This window comes from Macrotis lagotis, chromosome 2 (assembly GCF_037893015.1).
Source record: "Macrotis lagotis isolate mMagLag1 chromosome 2, bilby.v1.9.chrom.fasta, whole genome shotgun sequence".
Taxonomy (NCBI): Eukaryota; Metazoa; Chordata; class Mammalia; order Peramelemorphia; family Peramelidae; genus Macrotis; species Macrotis lagotis.
In genome coordinates this window covers 102951179-102978215 of record NC_133659.1, presented here as the reverse complement: position 1 = coordinate 102978215, position 27037 = coordinate 102951179, and the positions used below count along the sequence as shown (strand labels likewise).

Here is a 27037-nt window from a genome sequence, read left to right as displayed (position 1 = left end):
CTAAGGCAGAGACTCACAGAACTCACACAAGGATTTGCAGATGCTCAGTTCTCCTTTGCAGGAAAAGACAAGAGAACAAAGCTGAATCCTGGCTAGTTCCACAGGGGTCAAAAAGACAATCAGTAATCTCTAGTTTTCCTTCCCATTGGAAAAGCAGGTGGCAGGACAGAGAGAGGAATATGAAATGTCTCTTCCAGATCCTGAGTGTTTTCTTAGTTGTCAGATCTCATCTACTTCCCAAAAAGCATTAGGCTGTGCAGTCCCTTAGCAGCAACCTGGAGGGGTGAGGATTAGGACAAGAGAGTCATTAGTGGAGTATGTCTGAAGGAACATAGTTTTCTTGCTGCAGAGGGTCAGTCCAGTCTGCCTTGGAACAATTTTTTGAGAAATTCAAATTGGCCAGTCCCCAAGAATTGATGATATATGTCATTAGAACCATTTCCTTGGTTATGAAGTACTTGGATTCAAATCCTACCTTTGACCCTACCACATTGTTATGATAGACAGCAATTAATTTTCCTGTACCTTGATTTACTCATCTGAAAAAAAATGAGGTGATTACATTAGATTATCTCTCAAGACCCTTCCAGCTGTAGTGCTAAATGGTGTAGTGAATAGAACACTAGACCTGACTTCAAATCCAATCTTAGGCACTTACTAGCAAGTTAAATGGGGTTAATAATAGTAGCCACCTTTTGACTTGGTTTAATAGCACCTACCTTGATTTGAGGATCAAATGACATAATATTTGTAAAGGTATATAGTAGGTACTCTACAAATGATTATTCCCTTCCTGTTATCTATCTATTGATTGATCCATCTTCCTACCTACCTACCTAGGAGGACAATTTTCCTCAAAGATTTCCAAGAAATACTAAGACTAAATCTAAATCCTATAATACTATAGAACTATACTATTATAGAACTATATAGATCCATATAGGAACTTGGACATCATAGTCGTTGGATTTTGATCCCTGCTACAGCCTCCTTGGTTGCTCTCCCCCCAAAAGTGTAGAAGGTAGAGCTTCACCCATAGGCCACAGGACAATTATCCCAAATCCTTCAGAGAGTACTCCCACCCTCAGGCACACCATTCTCAAGTAAGCTATTAGAGATCTTATTAGAACTCAACAATGTAGACCCTCTGGAGATTTTCAACAGATCTCTGGTGTAGCCTGAGGTACAAAAAGATAGATTTCTCAGTTAGTCATGTCAGGCAGAGACTGTTAACTTATGGGGAGGAGAAGGCTGGAATGAATGACTTTCCATGAGGCTGTTGATTCATATTCCTGCAACTTTTGGGTCCAGCCAGCGATGGAAAGGTCTCTTTGAAAAGTGGAATTCAAAGTGGTTAGTTAAACAAACAAGGAAACTTTTTCCTTTCCTCTCTGTCTGGGTCAGTGCTGAAAGGTGTTCCAGGATGTTGCCCCAACCCCAACAAAGGCAGGGAACAGACAAGCATCAGTTCTCACCTGCCAAATGCCTGTGTTCCCTGGGGAGAGGGCAAGCTGAACAAGGGACTAGAAGAGGAAACATCAGTTGGGGGGGAGGGCTAATTTTATGGGCTAGAAATATCAATCTCTATTCCGTATCCTGTACATAGAATCCTAGAACCACAGAAAGTCAGAGTCAGAAGGGACCTGAGAAAATCAAGTTTATTCCTCTCCTTGTAAAGGTAAGAAAATTAAAGCCCAGAGAGGCACACATAAGTAAATGGCAGGCCTTGGATTTGAACCCAAGTTTTCCATATCTTTTGACCTCTAATCTGTTGCTCTTTCCACTACATTTTAGACTAGCCTTCTTGTTCTATGGATAAGGAAACAGAAGCCAAGAAAAGTCAAATGAGGTAGCATACTGTGAAGGTGGATAGACCCATCCTCTTCTTCCCCCTCAGAGGTTCATGGCTCATATGGTCAAAAGGTTCATATATTCCAAAGATATATATAAATATATATATATATATATATATATATACAACCTTAAATGACCTTAAAATGAGATAATAGAAGCAATAAAATGAGATACTAGATACTCTTTAAGGAGTTAGAGAAATGTGACCTATTATTATTATTGATAACTTTGTTAATATTATTATTTCCAATGATAAAAAAGAGTAACTTCAAACATGCACAGATGGTAACAAGGAGCTCATATCATATACAAGTCAAGAGTTACTATATTTTAGGGATGGGAAACAAGTAAAAGAAAAGAAAAGAATCTCTACCTCTGCCTCTAACTGAGTCTTCTTGAGGAAATCATTCTCATCTAAAAAACAAAGAGATTAGAATTGACTTTTTTAAATTGAGATTTATTTTCTATGTATATATGATTTTCTCCTGATAAAAAACAAACTTGAGGACAAAGATAGTTGCAATTTTGTCTTTGCATCCCTTATTTCTAGCATAGTACCTAGTCCACAGTGGGTGATTAATTAATGCTTATTGAATTGAGTTGAAGAACTGATCCCTAAAGTCCCTTCCAAATTTAACATTTTATTGAGTCTAATTTTGTGAGATGACCTGTCATCAGGATATAGTATTGTGTTGTTTTATACTTTGAGTACAGGGAGGTATATAGAAGATCATACTCTCAAATCCTTCCCATGGGATAACCCTTCTTTGGCCTCAGGTTTCAGTTCTAGTTTTCTAGATTCTCCTCCCCCGGCCATTCCACCTCAGTACTTTGCCCAAGACTTGGACTGAACTGTGTCTCTTGGGGTCCTGTGAAGTTATGAAGTTATCTGGATAGAAAAAAATCTTTCTCCAAATTCAAAGCCTATCCCATTCTCCTTCCTAGATGTGAAGGTTGTTTTCCACACTCTTCCAATTGAGAGGGTCAAGATTCCGAAAGACCCCAAAATACAAATGGTGAAAGCAAGATTAGAAGCTTCTCCTCCAGGGTACCACCTTGGCAAGGACCACAATGCATAGAACATAGGCTGCTCCTTTTTGCTTGGTTTGCCCTTTGTATCAAGCCTTTCTCTTTTAAAACCTTCTGTCTAGCTCTTCTATCCCAGTATCATTTGGCATCAGGAATTAGGAGAAGTAATAGGCAAGAGGCAGAGGTCAGTGAGCAGGATGTGTGGAGGCAGTCCCTTAAGTCTCTCTTCCCTTGGGTAGAAAGATTTCCCTGAGATAGGAGAGCCAAGGTTCTTCTAAGCCAACATGAGAAAACATTCAATTGGCCAAGTGGTCCTGACATTTACAGAGCTGTAAAAGCTGGGAGTGGTGGTTGCTTTTCTTTCCTGAGTGGTAAAGCCACAGAGTTTTAACAAGAGAAGGGAAAGGGAAGGAGGACAGACTGGAGGAAGGATCATGGACTGGTTAAAAAACCAAAGCAATGATCATGAAGGCTGAAAAGAGCTCCCCTCATCAGGACTATGTTGCTCATATAGCTTATCAGATTTTTCAATGGATTCTAGAAGACAGAATGTTAGATCTATAATTTAGTAGAGATTTAGAGCAGGTATATAGATGGGTAGATGGGGGGAGAGAGAGAGGAGGAGAGAGAGAGAGAGAGAGAGAGAGAGAGAGAGAGAGAGAGAGATCAGATAGATATGAAGAGATAGAAATACATATAGCTAGAGAGACAGTAGATAAGAGATAGAGGACAATAACAAATGCTAGATGTGTGATAGCAAAGATGGATAGATAGAAATAAATATAGAAGACAACAATAGAGACTGATTAGACAGAGATGAATAGATAAAAATACATACATCCAGAGAGACAATGGATTATATAAATAGATGGGAATGGATAGATAGAGAACAATAATAAATGATAGATGTATGGTGGATAAAAATAGATGATAGAAATAAAGATAGATGATAATAATAGAAAGAGCAGATAAGATATCTAGATAACTTTATTATTTATTAATATTCAAGAATCAGCACATTACAAGCACAAATACAAATACAAGCAAAAAAAGATAATCCCTATCCTCAAGGAGTTTACATTCTAATTGGAGTATGACACCTATAAAGGGGATTTAGAAAGATGGGGAGAGATTTGGGGTGAAAGGAGAATACTTCCCAGAGACAAAGACTTCTGGCAAGGAGACAAAGAGATCTAGAGCATGAGTAGACCCAAGAGTGAAAGGAGTATGATCTCTATGCCTCATGAAATGATAATTCAGTACAGAGACTCACCTATCAGAAAAGGAGATTGCAAAGTGAACACTTCTCCCGAGAGAGAAACTTGGAGTAGGATGGTGGAGGAGATGTCTGAAAAGTGAGGAGTGGAGTCTGGAGTGGATACATCAGAAAGCACATTGGTACTGGAATCAGAAAGTTTTTTTGGTTTTTATTTTGTTGCTGTCATTTCAGTCTTATTAAACTCACTGTGATCTCTTTTGGATTTTTTTGCTTTGTTTTGTTTTGATTTGGTTTTTGCAAAGCAATGGGGTTGAGTGATTTGCCTAGGTAATTACTGCTGATCTGAGGCTGGATTTGAACTCAGGTCCTCTTGACTCCATACTCTATCCATTGTGCCACCTATTTACCCTCCTTTTGGTTTTCTTGACAAAAATGCTGGAGTGGTTTGCTTTTTCTAGTTCATTTTATAGATGAGGAAACTGAGACAAGCAGGGTAAGTGACTTGCCCAGGGTCACACAACTAGTACATGAGTGAGACTGCATTCAAACTCAAGTCTTCCTGATTCCAGATCCTGCTTTCTATCCTCTGAGCCACCTGGAATCAAAAGACTTGGTTTCAAATCCTAACTCTCATCCTTACTACTTTTATGACCTTTTATGACCTAAGTCTCAGATTCCCCATCTGTAAAATGAAACACTCTGACTAGGCAGCCTCTGAGGTCACTCATAGTTCTTTGATCCTTTGATCCTTTGACTGTTAGAGATCTAATCCAATGACTTCATTTTGTAAATGAGGAAATGGGTCTAGAGGAATGATTCGACTTACTAAATATAACTTGACTCCTCTCTCTGGAGCTCATTGTATTCATATGTAATGTAGGGGGATTGGATTAAACCATTCCTAAAATCCCTTCTATTTTTAACATTTTATGAGTATGATTCTATAAAATATGTTCTACCAAAATCAGAATGTTTAACTCTTTCAGTGCTGAAAAAAAAATATGTTCCTTTTATCCCAGTACCAAATTTGGACCAAAATATGAATTTGACAAGGGATCAATTATAATTGCAGTTCATACTAGTTTCTTCCTAACTACCCTTTAAATGAACCTAAAACGACTAAAAAAGCAAATAAAATTTGCAGAAAGCATGAACTTTTTTTTAACATAACATGCTCCCACACTGAAAGAGTTAAGCAATGTTCTTCTTTGACCTTGGACAAATTCCTTTAAAGTTCTGAATCTTCAGTGGGGAAAACACTGGATTTCTTGTTAGATTGCATTTGAATCCTATCTCTCCAATTTATTTCCTATGTGGTCAAGTCACTTTTCCCCTCTGGGCAGCCATTTCTCATTTGTGAAAAAAGAGAGAATCTGACTGAATATTCTTTAAGATTCCCTTCCAGCTCTAAATTCTATGATTCTTAGGGGCAGCTAGGTGGCATAGTGGATAGAGCACTGGCCCTGGAGTCAGGAGTACCTGGATTCAAATCCAGTCTCAGACACTTGATAATTACCTACCTGTGTGGCCTTGGGCAAGTCACTTAACTCCATTTGCCTTGCAAAAAAAATCCTTTAAAAATAAATAAATTCTATGACTCTTGCCCTACTTAGTAGACTTCTCCCTTAGTTGTGAGCAACAGAATTTGACAAAGGGCCAAATGGACCCAGAGAGAAAATGTGTGGGATTAAACAGCAGACTACAAACAAGAGTTTGAATCCTTTCACTTCCCCAGTAAATCATTTAGCCTCTGGGATTTTGGTCACCTTTTCTAGAACAAAGGTGATCCTAAACTACCTCTTGCCAGCCAGAGGGAGCTTTCCTTGTTGCTGACATGAAATTCTCAGTCAGACTAACAGATCTAAAGAGACAGATGTAAGCACAGGGAAAAGTTATAGGCATTGTGGTTAAGCTGTAAAGCAGGATAAAGAGGGTGTTTGAGGGAGAGAAAGTGCTTATGGGGATGTGACAACCCATCTGCCTGTGAGTTACAATCACCACAAATCACAACTGTATTCCAGGACTAGAGGCTAATTCCGAAAGACTGCGAGAGGAGTCAAGAGATTGGAGAGGATTGGGCTGGGGCTTAGAATTCTGCATCTTCTAACCTGCTCAGGGCAATGGAATAAAGATCCATAAACTTGTGAGGGAAGGTGTCTATACTGGGCAAGCTGGGTCTGATGCTCTGAGACCTTTGGCTCTGTCCCTTAACAGCTATACCATGACTTGGACAATTCACTTCGGCTCTTGATTCAGTTTCCTTACTTGTAAAAGGTCCTTTCTACCAATAACATTAACTGGTTGTAAAAAAACAAGTTTCTGCTTGGATGAGGGTGACTTCAGTTTTGTCTGGTCACTCCACCCCACGCTACCTACAAGAAGCTTACACTCAGGACTCATAAAGAAGTTTATAGATGCATACATATAGATGATCATTTGAGAGAATATCAAGGAGGTGAGACAGTACCAAGACAAGACTTTAGCGCTACAAAATATTCTCTTGTACTTAATTTCATTGAGCCTCAGTGTCATTACCTGAAAAAGGGGGATTATATCTCAGGGGGGTATGCACACACTACCTCGGATTGCCTCAGATCTACCTAAATCAGGTGAAAAATCAGTCACTCTTTATTAAAGGAAGACTAAAGCCATTTTGCTTTTTATAAGCAAAGTCAAATCCATTCACTCATTCCATCTGTAAAGAACAATAATAATTAGAAAGGACCACCGGGATCATCTGATTCCACTCATGCACAATCCAGAGTCTGTAGCTTTTAAAGCTCAACTCCAGTGGCATTCCTGATGAGGATCCACTACCATGTTGCTAATTGCTAGCATTAATTTACATATATAAGAATGGAAAAAGAGATGATTAGATAAGAGATAGCTGCTGTCATTCAGCTGCTTCAGACAAGTCCAATTTCTTGTGACCCCTTTGGGATTTTCTTGGCAAAAATATTGGAGTGGTTTATCATTTTCTTCTCCAGATCATTTGACAGATGAGAAGCTGAGGCAGAGAGGGTTAAGTGACTTACTCAGGGTCACATAGTCTGAAGTTGAATCTGAACTTGAACAGGATTAATGACTCTGGCCTGATATGCTATCTACTATGCCACTTAGCTACAAGTATGTATGCATATATAGTAGTATCTATGAATGTATATGTATGCACATATATCCATGTATGTATGAAAGATGATATATGAGCATTACTCCAATTCTAAAAAATTTATTTAGCACCTATTAACATTTGCATGTATATGTAAATGTTTTTATATATTGTATTTTTATAAATAGTTGCTAGTCCTAATTTATATATAATTATGTTATCTAATTTATATAGTTGTTAGCATGAATTTATAAATGTAGAAATTATATAATTATGTACAATATTTATAATATACATAAATATGTTTATATAGAAATAGGAAACATTTATGAATTCATGCTAACAACTACATATAATATATCAAAAAACAAATTCACACACACACACACACACACACACACACACACATATATATTAGTAGTTAGGTGGTTTAGGGTTTAGTGGTTAAAGTGCTGATCCTGAAGTCAGGAACTCAACATCTTGAGTTCAAATCTGCCCTTAGGCACTTATTAACTATGTAATCCTAGCCCAGTCACTTAATCTTGTGTACCTCAGTTTCCTCATCTTTAAGTGAGCTCGAAAAGGGAATGGCCAACTATTCCAGTATCTCTGCCAAGAGACCCCAAATAGGGTCACAATGAGTCACTGAACAACAACAAATATTAGTTGGTACTAAAAATGAATTTTGTTGGATTGGATTACAATCTGACTGATAAATAGGGTGCATGAATGAAATCTCCTCTCTCTCCAATGCTTCTTACTAAATTGTTAAAGTGATAGTCTTAAAATATGGGTCTGATCATGTCACTCTCCTACTTAATACATTCTTGTGGCTCCCTACTGTCTCTAGAATCAACTATAAACTTCTCTGTTTGGAATTTAAAGGTCTTCACAATCTACCTTTCCAGGCTTATTGTATATTATTTATCCCTCTGAACTCTTCGGTCCAGCCAACATGGTCTTCTTGCTGACACTCACACATAATATTTCATCTGCCTTTGTTGTCCTCTGTACCTAGAATGTATGTACTTTCACCTCACCTCTGCCTCTAAAAATTGCTAGTTTTTGCAAAACTCTGCTTAAACCTCTGCTTCCCTCTATCTCTCCAGTCTTTCTTTAGTCTTGCTTGAACAGCCTCCTCACCTTGGAAGGTCACTTAAATATCTCACACTTGAAGAATGTTCTGCCCCTGTGGCTCCTTCCTCTGACTAGCCGATTCCTCCCAGAACCTCTATTTTAGGAAAGCCTCCAGACTAGCCTTGTCTTTCTTCCTTCTTGGACTGCACTGCTGACTCTCTGGACCTTCTCAAACATACCAACCTCTGTCTTCCATTTTCTCTGTGTTCCACCCCAACATTTTCAACTTCCCCCATTAGAATAGAAGTATTTTGAGGGTACGAGAGACTATCACACTTGCATCTATATCCTCAGCATGGTACCTAGAAAACAATTAACACTTAATAAATATTTAATAATTTGATTTAATCCTCTAAACTTCCCCTTTGCCAATTTTTGTGTCCTCTCCTCCAATCATTAGTTTCTAATGTATTTTGGCTTTGTGTTCATGTTCTCATTATAGCATGTAACCTCCTGAGGAACAGAGATTCTTGGTTTTGTCTTTGTATTTTTATCACTAAGCAGAAGGCCTGCTCAGTAGACATTTATTAAAATTATTTGAATAATCACCAACTGGACAATGGGAAATACCTTTGACTAACTGGGTCAGTATTGCAAAAACATAGTGCAACTAGTAGGCGTTGTGAATCAAGAGTCCTTGGAGTCAGAAACATCCAGGTTTGCAACACTCCTAGATGTACAGTCCTGAATCCTAGTTTTGAATTCTGACTCTGCTACTTATCAGCTGTGTGATCCAGGCAAGTCATTATCCGCTCTCAATCTCAGTTCCTCACCCATAAAACAACTTCAGGAGAGGTTGTCATGGGGATCAAAAAGCATAATAATAATAATAATAAAACACTTTCCCAATCTTAAAGTGCTATATAAACATTAGCTGTTGTTGTGACTGCTACCACTGCTGTTCCAGGGCTATAAACTGTAAGATCTGGGACTGAGATTCATTGTATTCCCTTCTGCCCCTAACCCCCAACACTTAGCATAGTGCTCTACACATAGTAAGTTCTTATAATCATTTAACTGAATAATTAAATTTTCTATAATGTGTTCTAATTTTCAATAACTCTGTTTATTACATAGTGTAGGCATTGTCATACCTTTTTTACAGATGAGGAAACAAAGGATAATAGATTTAGACATGGGAGAGGAGATCTTTAGAGGTTATCTAGCTCAATCCCCTCACTTTACAAAGAAGGAAATTGAGGCCTTTCCCAAGGCTACACAAAAGATTGAAGTCATAATTCAAAGCCATGCCCTAGAACTCAAATCCAGTGTTTTTTTCTACGGTATTATGATGGAAGCTCTAAGTAATTTGCCCCAAAACAATTCCAATTGTAGCATCACAAATGACCATAACAGATCTAACAAAGTTTAAAATATTTTAAGAATTTCCAGAATGTGATACAGAAACACTATGAAAGCACATGATATTGGGGAAATGACTCCAATAGACTTGCTCGGCACAGAGTTGTCATAGAACCGAAGTCATAGAAGTCTAGATTGAGACCTAGAAGAAACCTGAAATATCATCTAGTTCAATGCCCTAATTTTACCTGTAGCCAGGTAGGGTTTCAGATAGGCTCTATGTACGTTTAAATGCAGTAGCCTCCACTTTTCATTGCTGCTGGATTAAAGTTCTGGATTCCATAACAAGTTGGGGTAGGAACACATTCTGAGATGACTAAAATGCCAGATTTTCTCTCCATTTGTCTAATCACTACTCCAAACTGAAGGAAGGTAAACCACCTTTCCCTTTGAAGTTAGCTTCTCTCTTGATCTCAAACTAAGCAATTATTGACTAGGCCTCAAAATAATTCTAAATGACCATTTTTGAATTATTTTAATATTCACATATCAGCATTCCTACCCCATGTCTCCATGCTCACACATCCCTATCGGAAAAGTTACATACAAAAGATGAAACTGAGGAACAGAGAGGAACTATATTTTTTTTTAATGAATAAACTCTGTGCTCATTCTCCCAGAGGGAGGTCTGTTATATTTCCTCCTCAGGATTCTAGAAGTACTCTGAGGGATTTGTTGTTGTCTCTTATCTAATGCCATGGAGGTTTGAACCCAAACCAGTTGTGCCCCCCAATATATAACACTTATTAGCACCCCAATTTCATTTAACCACTTAAGATGGATTAGATTTTACAAAGGAATAATTAATTAGTATATCAAGAAAGATTACAACATTTTCTCCAACACCTTAGGAGTACATTCTCTCCAAATTTGCTTTAGTTTCTAGGAAGAGTAGGTTCAAATTTCGCACAGTTTCAACGTAACTTTGGTTAACATTCAAAAGTCAGATGAGTCTTTGTCTCAATTATTGCAGAGTTGGATCCCAAAGGTCACTCCAGAGGTTTTATTCTTGCTCCCTGGACATTGATGCCAAGCCATGTGTAAAACCCACCATGATTCCTAGATGCTGTCAGTGTAGAAGTCAAGCTAAGATCACAGCAACCAAGAGGAAAATGCTCAAGAATCTAGTTGGTAGTCCTTTTTGAATGGTCCAAGTAATCAATCAAAGAGCCTCCATTTTATCGTGTAGTTAGCTGACTGGAACCAATTAAAGAATGTTTCTGCATACCTAATGTCTCCAAGGGACTTCTATTACATATCAGGACCATTCTCTGGAAATAAGACTTTCCAGATTCTTCCATGCTGCTAGAGGTATTCTACGCATGTGCTACTCCCTATTGCTCTTTAATAGAAATTTAAATAGCATAAGAATTTAATAGCTAATTTATAATTGTGTTTACTATAGATCAGGCACATGCTAATGCTCTATCATTATTATCTCATTTGATCCTCACAACAACCCTGGGAGGTAGATGCTTAAATTATCCTCATTTTAGAGTAAAGGAAACTAAGGCAGAAGTTAAATGACTTGCCCAGGATCACACAGATAAGTGTTTTTCAATCACTTTTCAATCGTGTCTAATTCTTTGTGACCTTATTTGGGGTTTTCTTGACAAAGTTACTGGGATTGATTTGCTGTTTCCTTCTTCAGCTCGTTTTAAAGATGAGGAATTGAGGAAAGCAGGGTTACAATGACTTGCCCAGGATCACACAACTAAGATTCTGAGGCTAGATTGGAGCATAAATTTTCCTGACTCCATAATCTGATCTCTCTCTCCACTGCACCATCTAGCTGTACAAAAGAAACATTAGAATAAAACAGTAAGCTACAATATGAATTATATCAGAGGGGATGAAATTTTTCTCCCCACACCTTTCTTCCCATTAGACAGAAGGGAAATGGGAAGTGAAGTGATTGGACAAAGGGAGTTTATTCATAAGGTTCTAGGGGAGCACAGGAGGAAGGATATAAGGGCTATTCTTCGTCCTTTCACCAAACAGAGGATATTGGTTTATCCTGCTCAAATTTGCTAGCATACACACTCCCCACTTCTCATTGCCTCTATGCACATGCCAGGGCTGCTTTCTTTCTCCACTTTCTGTCATGGGCAATATCCAGGGCCTCTCACCACCTTCCCCTTCCCCAGTCTCTCAAAAGGATACCACCATCACATAACTACATTCATTTTTTCTTCTGCCTCTCCAAGTGACTTCTCTTTGTCTAAACCTTGTGACTCCTCAGTAAGAGAATGTCTCCCCAAGGTAAAAAAAAAACTCAGAAAGTTGGGGAAACTGGCTAATTCCTACATATCACCATTTCTGCCCCAAAGCTCCAGAACAATGTTCCTAGGGAAGAAGGCACAAACAGATGAAGAAATTGAGGGCTCTCCAGATGAACTGACCTTACCAGTCTATCATGAAGCAGGAAGGAAGTGGCTGAGACAGATTTAAACTTATACTCCTGGGCTCCGGATCCAGCCTCTTTGCCATTGTATCCCAGGTCTTCTGGCTCCAATTTGCTGATCATCCTGCCTGCATGCATGTATCTCTCATTGAAGTATCTCCAAGTCTAGAACTCCCATAGATGGGTTCAATACCAGGAGCTGCTAATAAAATTTCATAAGGGCCAAGGGACTATAGACCACAGTCCAGGTGAACCCACTCTGTGGATTAACACTCATGATCCCACCATGTACAGTACCCAAGTGTAGTCTACACAGCATGCTTCTAATTTGCCAGCCCATCCCAGGTCATAGAGTACTATTGGCAAATGCAATGATTATCTATTCATATTTAGTCTTTCCACACACATATTAATCAAAATTCCTTATGTAGGGAAAATATGTAGGGAAAAAGAAACTTCTGGGAGACAATAGTGAATGGCAGACCAGCAAGGAGTAGGAGGGCTGTGAAGGCAACTGGGAACAAAAAAGCTCTGCTGGTATTTGCATTTAGTTGATTAATAATGCACCAGGCTTTCTTGGTGCTTCTCATCCCCTGATCTCTAAATACTTAATAGGTAAGAGGGAAAGACTTGATTGGCAGTTGGAAAATGAAAGATAATATATGTATAGACTGAGCCAGTGTTATGGTATAAGAAAGAAAGGGAACAACAGAATCAGACCAGGACCACTGATGGCCAACGAGGAGACCCATCCAGGGATTGTGGATTCTAAGACTCTTTCCTTTTTTTCTTCTTCCCATGAGGGTCTCTTGATAGAAAAGAAAGAGAGGAGAAAAACAAGACCTTGAACAGTATGCAAAAGCATGTCATCAGATGTGATCTTCTTAAACTAGGAATCAAGACCAAAATACTCATAACTAGCATTGATTTAAAGAAAGTTTATACATAATATTGCATTTAAATGGCACAACAAACCTATGAATTAGTTATTAACATTATCCTTCTTTTCCAGATAAGGAAACTGAACCTCAAGAAAAGTTAAGTGATTTTCCCAGGGTTGCATAGCTGGTAAATACCTGAACCAAGATTTAAATTCAGGTCTTCCCATTTCAAGTCCAACACTCTATCCATTCTACCAATCCAGGGGCATGTCTTGTCATCCTGATCCATATCTGGCCACTTGATCCACATAGTTTTGGAGGAGAAAATGAAGCTGATGACTTTGCCCAACCTTCCCTCACTTAAATTCAATTCATTTGCAAGACAAGTAATGATGTAACTAATGGTCAACAATCCACTCAACTACGCAGGTACTTCTAGGCCCCATTCTGTCAATGAACAGTGACATACACTCCATTGTGTGACTTTGTGCTAATCATTTTTGCTCTCTGGACTTCATGACTTCATTTCCTTCACTAGTAAAATGCAGGGACTAGACAAAATGGTCTTCTAAGTTCTTGCCAATTGTATTATTCAACAAGCATTAAGTAAGCACCAACTATATAACTAAATATTGTGCTAGATACTAGGGATACAAAAACATAACTATCCCAAACCTAAGGATCTTATAAGCTACTGGATTTTTAACATCAAGGAAACAACCTGTAACCACAGAAAGATGGCTATGACTATGACTGTGACTATGATTTCCAAAGCCTGTGTTGGACCCTCTTCTCATTTTCCTGTATTCTATGTTGTTCCTATCAATTTCCTCTATGAATGACCTCCAAATTTAGTTCTTCAATTATTCTACTACCTAGCTTGAACAATTTTTTAGGTTTTTTCAAGGCAAATGTGGGGTTAAGTGGCTTGCCCAAGGACACACAGCTAGGTAATTATTAAGTGTCAGAGACTGGATTTGAACCCAGGTACTCCTGACTCCAGAGCCGGTGCTTTATCCACTGCGCCACCTAGACAATGCTAGCTTGAATATTTCTTGTGTATGCTGATGACACAAAGGACCCAAATGTCTCAAACTGAACTTGTCACATTTGTATACTTCATTAATCCCTTTATGGCTTCCTAAATAAACTTCAAGTGCTATTGCATCCATAAAAATTCATCATTTTGTCCTCAACCTGCTGCTGAGTTCTCTGAACAAAGCCAGACTCATCCTTAGATAAGAGATTGACCAGTCCTCCCAAAGCTTATGCTTTGTTGCAATGCCTTGGAGAATCCAAGATTCACCATAAAATAACCCTCTTCCCAACTTGCCTATATCTGTTGATGACAATGTCCATCTGGGCTTTGACCATTTTTTGACTATCTTAGCTCTCTCAGTCACCCCCAACTGAGCCTATTGTTTCTATTTCCACACTTGTTCTCCCTCTCATTATTTATATAGTCACCTCCTCCTACATAATGTCATTATCACCTCTTATCTGGACCATTGTAATAATCTTCTAATTGGTTTCCCAGCATGAAGTCTCTCCTTTCCAATTCTTGCTTCACATAGTTATAAAAATAATTTTCCTATTATTGCGAGAATCTGTTACTCCTCTGCTTAGTAACTTTAAATGACTCCCTATTAACTATAAGATAAAATATAAATTTGTTAGCTTTTGTTTAAGGTAAATCTATAATCTGGCTCCAATCTACCTCTCCAGCCCAGTCTCATATAACTCTACTTTAATCAGAGTGTTTCAAAAAACTCTCTGTATCCCATCTTCATTCTGTCCCTTGAGCTCAAATCCTGAATCTGTCAATTAGTGCCTGTATAACCTCCAGGAAATCAATTAACCCCTGAGAGTTTGAGTTGCCTTATGTAAAATGAGGTACTGGGATAGATGAGCAATAAATTCCTTTTTAGCTAAAAATCTATAATCCTAGGGTCAGAAAAATAAGGCTCTCTCCCATCAATGTGTTTTTAACCTTATCATCCTCCATGACTGGAACAATCTCCCTCCCCCAGCGCTCTACTTGCCTTAAATTTTTCCTTGCCTTCTAAGGTTCATACTACCCTAAAGTCAGAAAATTGTCCTGATTGAGAATGAGTCTGAAGATTATAGACACGATGAATAGTCAATCTGGAGGACTCACCTAGGCAAATTTCAAATTCACAGGTAGTCACAAGGGTTCTAATTGATCCAGGCAAAAAGAATCTGCAATCCTGAGGAATTTAGATACTACATAGTATAGACCTAGTAGTTCCTTTTACATGTCTTCCAACTTACTATTCCCTTATATACTATGCTTAAATCTGCATGGTCTCTTTTCCCTTGGAAATATACCATAAAGGACATACAAAGAAGCAGTATAGACCCTCAGAAAAGCAGAGTTAAAATGAACCATAGAGAGTGTCTAGTCTAAATCATAGATAAATTTCCTCTAAAAAACATACCTGACAGGTAGTCACCAAGCTTCCATTTAAAGTAACTGGGAATTTACTATCTCCCAGGTACTAACTGACCAGCATCTATCTCCCAGGAGTGCTGAAAGGATCAGCTAGAATAAAATCAGCAAAACATTTAGCACAATGGTACATAATAGATTCTATACATATTCTTATTCCCTGCTTCCCTTCTATTTGTACCCATCAGCTCATTATTGACTCATTGACTAGACAGTTTTCTCAGCAAAAATGCTCCTTCTCTTATTTGTGTCAAGGGACTTGCAATTTTCTCTCTCTTTTGTTTTGTTTTAGCTCAAAGTCCCCAGTCAGAAATAGTACTTTGGCAAAAACAAACAAATACTTCAGGCTTCCTTCTTTCAGCTCTGAATGTCTATGCAACTGATCAGGAGCTGCTTTCCTCTTCCAGTCAAACTACTTCTATTTATTCTGACTTTTAAAGGTTACCCAGGTTGCTGGACCTATCACTGTTCACCATACCTCTTCACCTCATAAGGTCAAATTTTAATGCCTCATTTTCAACTTACTCATAGCAAATTTATTTTTAGTCTAGAATGCAGGAGTCAAGGATCTACCATAGCAGGGCCAAAGGTGGGAAAGGTCAACAAGAATCAGGTTTGTTGGATCTCTAGCTCTAGGGAATCAAATGGGCTCTGGGAACAGGAAGATCCAAGAGCACATGGTGGACATGAATACCTCATCACTCAAAGCCAGTCCTTTCTATCTTATACCTTCAACACCAAGACTATCATAACCTCCCAACATAAGCCTCCTTGTTAAACTCCCTGTTTCCAGTCTCCCTCCTCTACAATCCATGCCAAAGTAACCTACCAAAAATATGATTCTGTCCAAGTTACTCCTCTACTCAAGAATCCTTCCATATTGAATCTTGAATAGAAACTCTTCAGGTTAGCATTTAAAGCCCTTCACCAGATTCAGACAAAAAAATACATATTTCTTTCATCCAAGTATCCCTAAGTCTGAGGCTCCCACAGGTGGATTCAATACTGGGAGCTCCTAATAAATTTCATAAGGGGCCAAAAGCCTCCTGGATCAGGGTGTATCTCTACAGCCAGAAACTCCTAAGTGACCTAGATGGAATAAGAATGAGTGAAGAAGGGGTGGCTAGGTGGTGTAGTGGATAAAGCACCAGCCCTGGAGTCAGGAGTACCTGGGTTCAAATCCTGTCTCAGACACTTAATAATTACCTAGCTGTGTGGCCTTGAGCAAGCCACTTAACTCCATTTGCCTTGCAAAAACCTAAAAAAAAAAAAGAATGAGTGAAGAAACAATTATACAATCAGACAAGTCCTGAGACTAAAAGGCAAGAAAGTTGTTAATCTTTGATGCCCATGATTGGGCTTAGAATTACCAAAGACCTCATCTTGCCGGTAACTTTCATCTACTCTTCTGTCTGTTACCAAACTCACTCAGCTCCTTGATGCTAATAATTCCTTTGGTAATTCCTACCTAGTGCCAGGAGCATCTGGTGCTCTAGACCTGCTAGGTTCAAAAGTTTGGGCCATGCCTATCACCATGGCCATGTTCTTGAGTGTGTTGAGTAGTCAATCAATCCTTATGCAGATTTCACCATGAATAAAGCCTTGGGGGTGGGGGAAGAAGACGGGCCCAGGCTACTCATATCTCACCCCTGACTGTGTCTCACCATTTAAGTAGTCACAAAGGGCAAGTACCTGCACTGACCAGGAGATGGGTATGGAAAGCATGGGGTCAGAATATACAACCAAGGAAGTAGTTCTTCAGAAAGTACTAGTCTGTGGTTGTTTTGTTCTCTGAACTTAGTAAAAATGGATTTTCTTCACCAGAAGTCAGCTGGTTTTCCACTCTCATGCCTCCCATTATAATGTGTGAGCTGAGGGACTCATGCAAGGTAGGAGATGGGGGCTAATTAAAGCATCTGTTCTGTTCCTAAACCCCAATCACTTTTTCCACTTACTTTAAATATAGCTTGAGTATAACCCTACCCAGCAGGCTGTCCCATGCTGGGTTTCAGGACCAGTCCATGGACAACAAGAACACAGTTAGATAAGAACAGTTCTCATTCATTCAAGCTTTCATATGTCTCTCTCCTACTGCATGATGACATAATCCCTCTAATTGGTGACTCTCCTTTCCTGTAACAAAATCACAGCAGTCAATTTGAGACTAAGCACTTTCTTGCCAAGAATAAGCTACCAACCTTCACTTCCTTCCCCCTCCCTGCCCTCCCTTTCTGCAGTCCCTCCTTTCTCATCCACAGCTTTTTTATTCCTCTGTTTGGTTAAGAATGGCCATCTGGGAGAAATAAGAAGAAAACCATAGTGTGTGTGTGTCTCTCTCTCTCTCTCTCTCTCTCTCTCTCTCTCTCTCTCTCACACACACACACACACACACACACACACACACACACACACCCCATTATCATTCCTTCATGAAGACTGCACACAGTTGTGTGGTGGTTCTTTATACTATAAGCCATGTTGATAAGTAGAAGTCCAATCTTCTCTATATAATGGGTATTTGATTTTTTGTCTTCTCAAAGTGGGGAGGAGGGGTATAGAAAGAAAGAGAGAATTTGGAACTGAAAATTTTTAGAAAATGAAGTTTAAGTCTTAGATAAAGTAAGAATTAGGCTGAAGAAAAGAGGAATGACAAACATTGCCAGGAGGTAGAGAGGACAGAATGAGAGATCTATGAGAGCTATGTCCTGCAAGTTAGTCAAGTTCCCATGAGGCCATGATACCCAACACTTAATGAAATTCATCTTCTGAATTGTCCTGATTCAGTGGAAAGAAGAATAGATAGGGAATCAGATGACCTGAATTGCATATTAGGTGGTTGCTTAATGCTTATTTCCTTCCTTCTTTCTGTCATTCCTTCTTGCTTCTTCTTCCTTCCCCCCCTTTCCCTTCCTGCCATCCCTGTCTCCCTTCTTTACTTTCTTCTACTCTCCATTTTTTCTCCTTCTCTCTCCCTACTTTTTACCTCCTTTCTTCTTTTCTTCCTCTCTTAATCCCCTCCATCACTCATTCCTTCTTTCTCTTCTGCCTTCCCCCTTTCCTTATTTCTTCCTTTCTTCTTTCTTTCTTCTCTTTCTCCTTCTTGACAGAGAAGAAAAGGCAGAAAGATTTAGTGAGCCAAACCCATCAAAGGTAGTTCTCATTTCAATGAAAAAAAAATTATCTGTTCAATACATTAAGTTCCTCTATCATACTGTAACTTTGTTTACAAGTGGGGAAACAATCTCAGCAGAGTAGGAAATACCATGTATATGTTTCTCCAGGTTCCAAAGCAGATCCATAATCCAAAAGAATGGAAATATCTCCCCAAAGAATAGCAGAGTCCTTGTATTTCATGAAGAGACAAGACTGACTCAAGGGTCAATGCTTCCTGACCTTCACACCTGCACCACTTCACTTACAAACTCCCACCCTTCACACTTCTGTCTTCTTCTCTCCTACAATGAACATCAGGGCCTTGGCTGGTGGCAGGCCTCAAAGAGGTTCAGGTTCAAAGAGGTGGGAACAAGAATGAGTAGTATATTAAGGGAGAGGAGTGGGTTGGAAAATGGGAGCTGTGCCAGTAAAAGCAAGGAGAGTGGAATAACATTTCTAAAGCAGAATGAACTCAGACAACTCTGAAAGACTGGCTGCTGCCAGGGAAGTAAGAGAGAAAGCACATTCTCCCCAACCTCCCTCTCCCCAGGGCTATGTTTCTTGAAGTAGTTGGAGATCTAAGCAGTCTGGAGGTGGGGAAGATAGGACTGAATCTATATGTATCCTGATTGAAGATCAAAACAGTTTCTATTCTTGAAAATTCCCTCTGAAATATAGCCTCATGGGGATCAGAAAAGGAACGAATGCTTAGGCAAAGTTAATCAAGCAGCCTGGCTGGGAGCCATCTGGCAGTTTTCCCCATAGGAAAGTTGTGGGAGAAGCATTGCTCCCCTGGGCTATTGTGGCAACAGAAGCAGAGGAATGAATCTATCCCTTCAGAAATACAATTGCCAAGATAGAGTTCCATCGTATGTCAGTCCAACTAAATCCCAGATTCTCGGAGTCTGAAGAGGCCTCCCAGAGAGGATCATTCATTCATCTAATCTTTCAATAAACATTTATTTATTGAAAATCTACTAGACACCAGGCAATATACTGGGTACTAAAGATAAAATAGGAATCCCTTCACATCTCTGACAAATGGCCCCCCTTTCCGCACCGAAAAATCTCTGCCAATGGGGAACTCATCACCAGTCAAGGTAACCATTCCACTACTTTATTCCCCCATAGAGTCAATGAAAATCTACCTCTCTGCAATTTCTATCCAATGAGCCTGGTTTCACCTTTTGGGGCCAAGAACAATCTGTCTACTTCCTCTTGTACCAGAGTACCCTTCAAATGATTGTAGACAGCTAGCTTTCAGGGTAGAAAGATCTCTCTCTGAAGTTGGAGGATCTTGCTTCAGATTCTGACTCTGATTTTTACTTAACTCTATGACTTTGGGCAAGTCATTTCCTCATTCTCAACTTCCTTACCTGCAAAATGTACTTAACAGACTCTAAAATCTAAATTTCTAAGCTTGTGTTTTCTCTAAATCTTCTCTTCTCTAGACTAAAGATCTCCAGTTTCTTAAGCAATCTCAGATGGTAGTCTTTTACTCTCCTGAATCAATCTCCTCTGGATAAGGTCCAGTTTGCCCACATCCTCGAAATGTCCCAGAACTAAATATGATACTCCATCTGTGGTCTAACCACAGACAATCACAGTGATGCAATCATGTTCCTGTCTTTATCTGAATACTGACAAAGATGACATCACCTTTTCTGGTTACCATTTAATAATATTGACTTATATTGAGCCTGTAATCCACTAAAATCTTCAGGATTTTTCCCTCCCATATATTATTATCCAACTACTCAAGAGCAGCCCTTGAAACCCACAGTGAATAATACACTGGGTGGTCACCTAGGTCCTAACTATCCCAGGGATGCCAAATAAAAAAAAAAACTATCTAACTGACCTGTGATTTCTATCAGTCTAGAAAACTCTCTATTGGTGAACATTAATAACTATACTGCAAGTTATAGTCTAAAAGACTTTCTTGGAATACTGAAAGGTTGAGAAGTGACCAGCCCAACTTTGTCCTTGATTCAATCCTGCCTCTGACATATATTGGCTGTGTGAACTTGGTCAAATCACTTAAATTCTCTGTGATTTATTTAGGAAACACTTTAAAACTATAAATTGCAAAGAAGTTGTTAGATATGAAGGGCTCTTCTTATCCCAGTACTCCCTAGAACAATGAAAATTGCAGGTCTAGTTCTTATCACTATATCTACTGAAAGTTAAATGATTTGTCTAGGGTAACCAAGATTGTATATATCAGCATCTATCTGCCATACTAGGATTACCTTCCCACCAGGTAATCAGGTGTTCATAAGTCTTAGTTCCAAGCCTTGGTTTCCAAAAAAGAAGAAGAAGAAGTATAAAACCAAAGTCATTTTCTGCTAGAAAGGACTTTTCTAGAAGTTGAAGTACTTTGTTAAGTGCCTTTGTTAAGACATACTGGTCAGATGGAAAGAGCTGTCACACTCCTAAATATCTTCATGGTATCTTCAGATCCTTATAATTCTGCCATCACTACCCTGCTGTAGTTGATCAAAAGCAAGCTTTGACTCTTTAAGCTCTCATCTCTGGTCGACTTCATCCTTCTGGAAGCAGGAGAACTTCCCAAATAACCTTTGAGCTTTTGAGGGTTTCCTTGGAAACATTAGGACATCAAGAGTAGACAGAGTAGCCAAGACTTCTCACTAAAATGCCAGACTAGTAAAAATATTCTCTCTGGCGTCAGTGTCCAGGATTGTCCAGCAATTGGGAGGTGGATTATCTCATCCAGAATGTCCTTTTTCAACCTTTTTGACATTCCAAGACAAGGATGCTATATTTCTTCTCTCCTCACCCCAGTCATTCAGGAACAGAGATAATTAGGGGACATTTGACACCAGATGATAAATGAGGAAGAAAGGACTGAAGGCCACAGGAATGTTACTACTGGTGGAAATTTGGACTGGGATATACAAGAGTCATTCAGACAGGGTGGAACTACCATCAAAGGCAATCAGACATTTGTCCCATGGCCTATGAGTTACCATACATGTTTTGTACAATTATGCAAAAAAAAAAGAAATGGCTAGAATCCCTGGAAATTCTGCTAATTGTCTTGATATTTACCTTCAATGTTGGTAGAGCTCACCCTACGGAGCTTCCAGACAAAGAAGACATAGATATGCGTGGTGGGAGAGAAATAAAGGTTAAACAGTGTCTGAATTAATCTTCCAGGCTATGATCCGAGAGGTCAATAGCATTCATTCCCCCAAGACTTCCTATTTCCAAAGTCTTTTTCCACATCTGGACCACCCTTCCATTTGTAGCCATAGAACTCTTGAAGACATTGGTATTTAAGAGGCTAGTGTCTATGAGTCTGGATTCAGGACATAGTCACTGGATAAACCAATGTTTTCCAAATGAAGGGATATAATGAGAAAATTATGGGGAGTTTCAAAGATGTATCGGTAGCATGTGTGACTCATCAGCCCCCAACATTCTTCCATCTTCCCTGGGGCCCACAAGAATAACACTTCCTGGACACCAAACTATTCCTCTTACCTTTTCTCTCTCTTTCTATTCTTAAACAGTTTCAAACTTTGAAGAAAGTTTTTTTGAAACAGAATGAGTTAAAAAATAAAGAGTGAAATCTTGCCATGTTTGGGTGTTACTTGCCCAGTAGTGGAAAGTAGCCCAGAATAGAAGAATTTAAGAATAAAAATGTGGTCTAGTAGAAAGGGAAGTGAATTGAGATTCAGAAGATCTGAGTTCTATTCCTGGTTCTGGAATCTCTGTTCCCTTTGAAAATGATAGAACTGGACTAGATGATCTCTAAAGTCCCTTCTAATACTACCATTCTAGGGTTCCTTGATTTTTATGAGTCACAGAAAGAGACCAAGCTCCTAACACTGCTCAAGCAAACCTGCAATCTAGAATAACACTCCTCACCTTTTCCAGAATATAATAGGTTCTGAACAGCAAAATGTTCTTTCTTGTTGCTACTTCTTCACAAATGATATTCTACTAACTGCCTTAGGTCCCAGAACACTATAAAATCTGCTCAGTGAAATTCAAAGCAGTGCCCAACCATCCCTATTAGGAAAACAAGGTAGATAAAAACATGTATTACTCAGAATATACCATGCAACTGGATGGTAAGTTCATCAAACTATTGATCTGTGATTCTTAAGACAGAAAGATTTGGGCCCAGAAGGCAGTACTAGGAGCTTTGGATAGAAGTTGCCAATTTAGGTCAGAACTAAAAAATGAAATAGGTTGCCTAGAGAAGGGGTGAGATGGGTTGCCCTTCCTTTCAGGTCTCCAAGCAGAGACTCCACCACTTGATAAGTACGTTACAGTAAGTATGGAGTAAAATAGATGACTTTTACAGTCTCTTCCAATTGTCAATTCTTTGATTTTCTCTTGTAGATAGACAGTAAGTTGGACCCCAAATTTATTCACTCATTCAGCAAGCATTTATGTGACTACTATATGATAAACACTAGAGGTACTAAGACAAAAATAGCATCCTCTTCCTTTGAATTCACATTATGTTGAGGAAAAATAACAAAACTCACAGGTTGTTAAAAATATGAAAATATGAAATACAGTCACAAAAATATGAAATACAACTAGCGCTTATTAAGCACCTGTTGTTTATAAACCTCTGTGTTAAACCGTGGGTATATACAGAAAGGCAAAAACCAGCATCTGCTCTCAAGGAACTCACAGTCTAATGGGAGGAGACAATATGTAAATAATTATGCACAAACAAATATAGACAGGATAAATTGGAAGTAATTTCAGACAGAAGGTACTAAGATTTTAGTGGGACAAGGGGGTGCGTTTTGCAGAAAGAAGGACTTTAACTGAGAACTGAGGAAAGGTAGAAAGCTTAGATAAGAAGGAAGTGTGATAGGCATAAAGGACAGTCAGGGAAACCTCAGGAGTCAGAAGATAGAGTGCAGTGTGATAGGAACAGCAAGAAGGAAAATATTACTAGACCACAGGGTACCTGGAAAGAATTAGGTATAAGAGAACCAGAAGTGTAAGAAGGGACCAAGTTATGAAGGATTTTGAAAGCAAACAGATTTTATGTTCAGTCCTAAGGGATGATAGGCAACAATTGGAATTTATTGAACTGGAGAAAGGGATTTAAATGGAATAAGGCTAAATAAGTTTGAAATGACAGGACTTGATCACAGATTGGATGTAGAGGTGGAAGAGTAATGAAAATGACATTTACATGGTGAACCTGGTGACTCTGGTGGTATTCTTGATAAGGAAGAAAGGAAGAGGGGAAGGCATATAATGAGTTCAGGTTTGAACATGTTGAGTTCAAGATGTCATTGAGATGTCCAGTTTGAGATGCTTAAAAGGCAGTGGGAGACATGATGAGATTGGGAGAAAGGTTAAGCAAGACAAGTCAATCTGAAAGCTATCTTCATAGATAATTGAAACCATCGGAGCTGATGAGATTACTAAATGAAATAGTATAGAAAGAAAAGAAAGGGGGTCCAGGACCAAGCCTTAGGATATCCCCACAGTTAGCAGGAATGGCACAAATTAAGATTCAGCAAAGGAGTGCCAGAAAGAACAGTCAAGTGGGAGAACAAGGTATAACAAAAACCTAAAAGGGATTATCAAGGAAAAGGGGGAAGCGGGCATTGACAGTGACAAAGACTGCAGAGAGGTCAAGAAAGATGAGAATTGAGAAAATGTCATTAAATTTGATGATTAAGAGATCATCAGTAACTTTGTACTGAACATTTTGGTTGAATTATGAGGTCAGAAGCCAGGCTACAAATAATTAAGAAGAGAATGAAAGGTATCTATTGTGGCCTTCTCAAGGAGATTTGCCCCAAAAGGAAAGAAGAAGATAGAATGGATAGATAGCAGAGATGGATGGATCAAGTGAGAGGTTTGAGGTTGGGAGAGACATTGGCATGTTAGTAGGCAGAAAATAAATGGTTAGTAGAAAGAAAGCAATTGAAGATGAAGGAGAAAGATGATAGTTGATAGAGGAATCAGTCTTCTAAAAAAAGGCAAGATGAAATGAGATGACATGTATGTAGAGTGGTTTACCTTAGTCAGGAGAAAGACAACTTCTTCATGTGAAAGAAGGGTGAAGGAAGAAATGGTGGTTGCAAGTATTTGAATGATTTGAGTTGAGGAACAGAGGAGAAAAAAAGAGTTTTCAGCAAATGGTCTATTTTTTTTCAGTGAAATATGACAAGCTTCTCAGTCAAAAGGGAAGGGAAGGTTATGGGAGGTTCAAGGAGGGATGAAAAGGTCTAGGAAAGCTACTGTGATGAGTCAGACAATGAAGCAATTGGGAAGGTTCAAAAAGAATTCCTTACCACAGTAAGGGCCCCTGTTGAAATTATGTAACATGAACTTGCAGTGGAACTATTCACTAGAGTTTCATGATTTTCTCCAGATTTATTTGACAGTATATAAATAGAAATAAAGTCTCAGTATATGGTGGGACTAATCCAGAAATAAGATTTTTAAAGAGCAAGATTTCTAATAGGATAAAAGGTCAAGGGTCTTGGAAAAAAGAGAAGAGTATGGAGTTGAACTGGTTCACCAGAAGATGAAGGAAAGAGTGTATAGTCAGAGCAAACATGATGACCTCAGAAGGAAATGAGAAATGGAGCTGACTGAAAAATCATGGTAAACACAAAAGAACAGTTTGAATTTGTAAGGCAAAGGAAAAAGTGTAAGGACAACTAATTATTATGAGATAAAGAAATTTCTGAGTTTATGAATATAGTCGTGAAACTCCTATGTGATATCAAGCTCCAAGTATAGGACCTGCATAGCAATGGTAGGTTAGAAGACCTGGTCTTGGAAAATAAGGAAATTGAGGAATTGGGATGCTAAAGTATTTGTGGGCATATTCATATATATGTTGAAATCTCCTTGTATAGAGAAAGAGAGAATGTTGTGAGCTAGACAATAAACTCATTAAGAAAAAAAAGAAGAGTATACAATTACCAGAACAGTTACCAGCATCTTGTTGAGTCATAAATATGAATCGAATGAACCCCAAATGAGGAGAGGCTACTAAGTGATAGTGATAGAGGAAGAGCCTGGAAATCACAATAAGAAGGTAGGAATATTGCACTCCCCACCAAAACAGAGTAAGAGCTTTGAATAAACACATATCCAATGCTGAAAAGGGTGGCCAAGGAAATTGTTTCAACAAGAGGGAGTCAGGTCACAGTGCAAGAAGCAAGAATGGAAAAGGCTTAAAATGAAATCCAGTATATTGCCTATTGAAGCAGGTATTAAAGAGAGCACAGAAAAAGTATTGGAGCTTTAGGACAGAAAGGGTTGGGTTGAAAGAAAGAAATTAGGAAGTTGGCAGTGGAGAAACACATTTGAGTGTTAGCAAGTAACGGTTCAGAATTACAGGAGTGGGTATGACAGGGTGGTTATAATGAAGTAAAAAATATATTAATCATTAAGGAATTAATTCATCTAGGTTATCATTATCCACAGTGATTCATCATTGGACGGAATTATCCCAGAACATCAGATAGCTATATGTAACTGAAAAGGATGGAAGAAATGCTGTGTGGAGGAAACCTCTGCAGGGCAAGGCATACCCTATGGAACTGTAGGTGGTTGAAGATCGTGCCTGCCTATATGTCAATGGAAGAATTCAAGCAGAGCAGACCCTGTGGAGTTGTAGGTGAATCAATCATACAGGCATTTATTAGAGACCTAGTATGTTTCAGTTCTGTATAAATTGTAAGGGATTCAAAGACAAAAGTAAATCTCTTCTCATTCTAGAATTTACATTCCATAAATGTAAGGTGGGGGGGATCCAAAATAGATGTAAAGTACTTTTGAAGAGGGAGACACCAGAAGTTGGAAATTCCTCAGGAAGAAGAAACTAGTCTTAGAGCTCACCTTTGAAGGAAACTAGAGATTCTAAGAAACAGAGATAAAGAATGACTATATTCAAGAGAGGCAGTTTATAACAAGGCACAAAAATGACAGATGAATTATCATGAGTTAAACAACAAGAATTCCATGTTGATATTGGAAGTACATGAAAAGGAATAGTCTAAGATAAGGCTATAAAGGTAGGGTTGGGTTAAGATGTGAAAGATTTTAAATACCTAACAGAAGGATATATAAATATATAGACATACATGCATATACACACATGCTTAGATATGTGTGTATGTATATATAATATATACATACATATGTAATGTGTATATATATGTATTTGTTCCTAGAGGTAAGAGGGACCCACTGGAGTTTACTAAGTATGAGAATGGTATAGTCAAGCCTATGCTTTAGGAAAATTGCTGGCAACTTACAGAAGGAGGAAATAGAAGAGAAATTTGATTCAGGAAACCAATTGGGAGGCTATGGCAATTATCTGGTTTAGAGGTGATGGCAATTATCTGGTTTAGAGGTGATGAGGGTCTGAATGACAGTAGTGGCTATGTGA

At 38.7% G+C, this 27037-nt stretch overlaps 1 protein-coding gene across 1 annotated transcript in view; it reads left to right on the top strand.

Annotated features, from left to right (window-relative positions):
- Positions 1-1612: 1612 nt before the first annotated feature.
- Positions 1613-27037, top strand: part of FMOD (fibromodulin) — a 55461-nt gene continuing 30036 nt past the window's right edge. The window contains exon 1 of the mRNA XM_074222415.1: positions 1613-1678. The gene's annotated coding sequence lies outside the window, so the exon portion shown is untranslated. The remainder of the gene's footprint in view (positions 1679-27037) is intronic.